Source organism: Jaculus jaculus, chromosome 18, assembly GCF_020740685.1.
Source record: "Jaculus jaculus isolate mJacJac1 chromosome 18, mJacJac1.mat.Y.cur, whole genome shotgun sequence".
Taxonomy (NCBI): Eukaryota; Metazoa; Chordata; class Mammalia; order Rodentia; family Dipodidae; genus Jaculus; species Jaculus jaculus.
Genome location: NC_059119.1, coordinates 38945111 through 38949730, shown reverse-complemented (window position 1 = coordinate 38949730; position 4620 = coordinate 38945111). Strand labels below are relative to the sequence as shown.

Below are 4620 nucleotides of genomic sequence, written 5' to 3'. Positions count from 1 at the left end.
CGGTCACTTTCAAAGGGAATGCTGTATATGGAATCTGTGGATATGCACTATACATATTAACCAGGTACACACATAAATATTTAATATATAAAAAATAAAGTGCTTTCTAACAGGTCCCTAGGCAGGGACATTATAAAACATTTCACAAAACTGCAAAACAAAATTGATACAATCAAAGAACACTACATCCAACATATGTGAAACAGCTGAACACAGTATGTACAATCTGGTGGTGTCCCCGGACAAACATCCTGTCATATACGTGGTATATACATATATACTCTTTCACTCCATATATTATGACAATATATATTTTAAAATTTTGTTATAGACAAAAAAATAAAACAAAGAAACAAAAGACAACTCCTACAAAACCACAATAAGGATAAAGCATGTGAGTCTGAGACTGAGGGACAGACAGCTGCCTTCACGGAGAGCCCCATTGCCACAACTAGGGAAGATGTGCCAGCGTTCCTTCCTGGGGTGCAGTGCCTCCACATCCTCCAAGGCATTGTGTGCTTCAGCAGTAAAGTTGGCATCACCAGTGGTAAGCAGGTCAAAGACACAAGACTGGAAATATATGTCTTTCACTGGCATTTTCTCGTGGCACTGAGTGCTGGCAGTCTCCAGTGTGTAGCTGGGCCAGGCCTGTACAGAGGAGGTGCGAGGCAGACTGTGACCCAGGATGGCAGACACCTGGCCTTGTCCATCATCGATGCGTTCACTCAGCCGGCAGCCGTTCACACACAGCTGCAGGTCCTGGCTCTCTTCATAGGCCATGGCCAGGTCTTCAGGCATTCAGATAGCTAGGATCAGGTAGCGACCGAGCTGTCACACGAACACTGTGGTGCCTATGTAGCGAGCATGCATTTCCACGAAGCGGCCGGTCTCCCTCTCTATGATTCGTAGGCTCGTGACATCACTGTCTCCGCTACTAGTGGTGCCATCCACAAAGGCAGCTGGCAGGTCATCTGTCACAGCTTGGTGCACTTTCTGTTCTGTACACTCATGGTACACTTTGAAGATGATAGTGATCTCATTTGTAGCAGTAGCACTGGATCTGGGGACCACGGGCACATTCGTCACTTGAACTGAAAGATTGTTATCTATGAGTGGCCAGGCCCCTTCTACTTTGCACATCTGGAAGTGATCCTTGAAAGTTCTAAGGTGAGGGTCTCCAAACAAGCCACAGAACAGGTAACTGGGAGGGTTCTGCTCCCCTTCCCCGTGTTCTCTGGCTCCTGCATGGCTGTGATAGTCACACGGGTCATGGGTCACTTCCGGGTTGGTGGAGGATGTGGGTCCACCCTTGGAACAGTTCCTCTGGCTCATGAGGTCACTGATACCTAACACAGCAGAGTGGCAAACCAGATTGCCCCGGAAGGCTTCTGAAGTTCGCTGGGTGCAGCCAGCATAGGCACGCAGCACCTTGCAAAACTCAGAGTCAAAGCCGTCAGTGGCAGAGGTCGGGTGCGAAGTGAGGGACACAAAGTCTGCGGTACATTTCTGGGTGCGACGCTGGGCCGGCTGTTGGCAGTCACCTGCCCGGAGCAGCCCAGGCCCGGCGGCGGCGGCACGGGAAGGTGCTGCTCTCACACCCGTGCCCGTCCATGCAGTGGGTCTCGAGGGCTCCGGCGAGGGCGGCTGCGCGGCGAGTCCCAGCCTGGCTGTGGCATGGGCAGGGGGACGCGCCCTGCTTCCTCTTCTTCCTCCTTCAGGCCAGGGTCGCAGACAGGCGGCCGCCACCGCCGCACAGAGAGGCGTGCGGTGGGCGGAGGGAGTAGGCAGTGGTGGCAATGGAGCCCAGAGACATCGAAGCAGCCGGAGAAGACTGGTGGGCAGGGAGAGAGGGGTGGGAGAGAAGACACAAAAGACGGTGAGCGCGGCCCGCGACCAACCCCAAGCGCACGGGCGTCCCAGAGCTGGGCAGCGTGGGCTTGGCCACCCTGGACGCTATGCACCGGGTGGCACTGGCCCCACAACGCAGAGTCCAACTGCTCCTGCGTCCTCGCTCGGCAGCCTGCGCGGTCATCACATGATCAGTCTTTATAGTAACTGGGATTGGCACCTTTGCTCCCTGAGAATGTCTGCCCAATCCTTGTCCTGGGTGGAAGCCTTGATTAAGCATTTGGTGAGCTACCAACTCATTAGGGCTGCACATAATAAGTTTCATTTGAGAGAGGATGTCTCAGCCCCAGAGATTAATGGGCAGGTCTGTGACCACATAAAGTTGAACAGTGCCCCGATTGCCCTCTTCATCCTCTCATAGAATAACTTCAGAACTTTGTAAGGGGTTAGAGGCCTGTTGAATTCCTTTGAGATGGGTCATGGAAGTGTTGAGAGGCTGAGATACAGGCCAATTTTTACTGGAAATAATTGTGGCATCTGCACCAGTGTCTATAAGACCTTCAAAGGTTTTTCTTTTTAACTTTAATTTAAGGAAGGGTCTTGCTTGTGTGACCTCTTGTGCCCAGTAAATGTCTGATGACCCAAACCCATGGGGGCCTCTCTTTTGTTTCTGGCAGGGTGCTTTATCTTTGAGGGGCAATAGTATTAATTGAGCAATCTGTTGGCCAGGAAGAACGGTAATAGGCCCCTGAAGGGTGGTGGCCATAAGTTTAACTTCCCCAGTATAGTCATTATCAATGACTCCTGGAGAAATGGCAAGGCCCTGAATGGTTGAACTGGCATGTCCCAAGATAAGACCAAAAGTGTTTTTTGGCAAGGGACCAAAAACTCATGTGGCAAGGACCTGAGTCCCACCTCTGGCGTTAGTATTGATCTGGAGTTGGGACAAAGGTCCAGTCCTGCACTGCCAGCAGTCTCCCGGGACAGGACAGAGATGTTGCATTTTGGGTAGACTGGGGGACAAACCTGACAGCCCCAGGGTTCTGTCCGGGGATTATCCTGGGGCCCTGGGGTAGGCCCCGTGTTAAGTTTCCCTGTTTTTGTGGTAAGTGGTTTCCCTGGATATCCCTTTTGGAATGGCACTCAGAGGCCCAATGTTTGCCATGCTTACAATGTGGACAGAGGGAGGAAGGAGGTGGGAGTGCAGCCTTAGGGGCTGTACATTCTCTGGAAAAATGACCTGGCAGTTTACAATTAAAGCAAGCTTTATTGTTATTTCCCTGTGTGAAGCCCTTTAGGGTTGCTCCTATGGCTAGCCCAATGCTGCGAGAGGCAGGGTCCACATCGGCACACAATTGGATAAAGTCAGAGATACTTTTTCCATGGTGGGAGGGGCCTATGGCTGCCTGGCAGGCCCAGTTGGAGTTTTCAAAAGCGAGATGTCTTATGAATTCATTATCTGTTTCTTCCCTTCCCATAAGTCATTCTGTGGCCTCAGTGAGGCGACCAATAAAGTCGTTGTAAGGCTCATTAGGTCCCTGTTGTACTTTAGTGAGGGAAGTTACAGCCAATCCTTTAGATGGAAGATTTTGCCAAGCCTTAAGGGCAGCATGTTGGATTTGTGAGAGTAACCCAGGGGAGAATTTTTCCTGGTCCTGATTAGTATCATAAAGAGGTTTGCCCAAAAGTTTATCTAGTGTCCAGGACTTAAAATGATCCAGTGGACACGTTGTGGTGGGCAGCATCTTGACAGCTCTCAGTATAATCAGCCTGCCAGAAGAAGAAGTCCCCTTGTGTCAAGGCTCCTTTGGCAAGCATTTTCCAATCATTTGCTGAAAGCCAATCATCACTAAGGTCCTCTAGTAGGGGCATGGTAAAGGCAGCAGTAGGTCCATAAGAGGAAACAGCACCTTTTAATTCCTTGATATGTTTAAATTTTACATGTTGGTACTGCTGGGGCTTAATAATAATACTTTTATTCCTGCTTGGCTCGCTATCATCATCTGAATCAGTAGATTGTTTAGAGCACTTATCACCTTCAGAGCCTCCCTCCCCTGAATCTGTCTCCGCCCCACTTGACTCAGGTGGTGAATGAGTTAAAGAATTAGCTCCTGCTTTCACTTGGGCATGTGTTATAGGAAATGCATGAAGAGTCTTGGGTTGTTTAATTTTAGCTTTGTTGTGCTGCACAGGGGCAGGAGAGGGAAAGCGAATTTCTAAGTCTAAATCATGGAGTTGTTTAAGCAAAGAGGCTTTTTATTTTTTATTTTATTTTTAATTTTTAATTCATTTTTATTTATTTATTTGAGAGTGATGGAGAGAAAGAGGCAGAGAGAGAGAGAGACAGAGAGAGAGATAGATAGAGAGAGAGAGAGAGAAAATGGGCATGCCAGGGCTTCCAGCCACTGCAAACGAACTCCAGATGTGTGTGCCCCCTTGTGCATCTGGCTAATGTGGGTCCTGGGGGATCGAGCCTTGAACCGGGGTCCTTAGGCTTCACAGGCAAGTGCTTAGCTGCTAAGCCATCTCTCCAGCCCCAGCTTTTTCTTTTTTAGCTGCAAGGAGGGTTTTTAGTGATTGGGCCTCCCGAGAAAGTTGGTGAGTTGCTTGCTGAGTGACTTCCTCCAAGTTACAGTGGGAGTCCACACCCGAGAGAGCTACAGGGGTGCAAAAGGGGTGTGGCCTAGGCACCTGCAGATAGGGTGGAGGGTCTACCACAGATGTTGTGTGAGGGGGCCAATATTTAGTGGCCTCATCCTCCAATTCTGTCTC

The 4620-nt window shown here is 49.8% G+C and overlaps 1 pseudogene; it reads right to left on the bottom strand.

Annotated features, from left to right (window-relative positions):
- Positions 1 to 366: 366 nt before the first annotated feature.
- Positions 367 to 2032, bottom strand: LOC101597209 (annotated as a pseudogene).
- Between the last annotated feature and the right edge of the window lie 2588 nt (positions 2033 to 4620).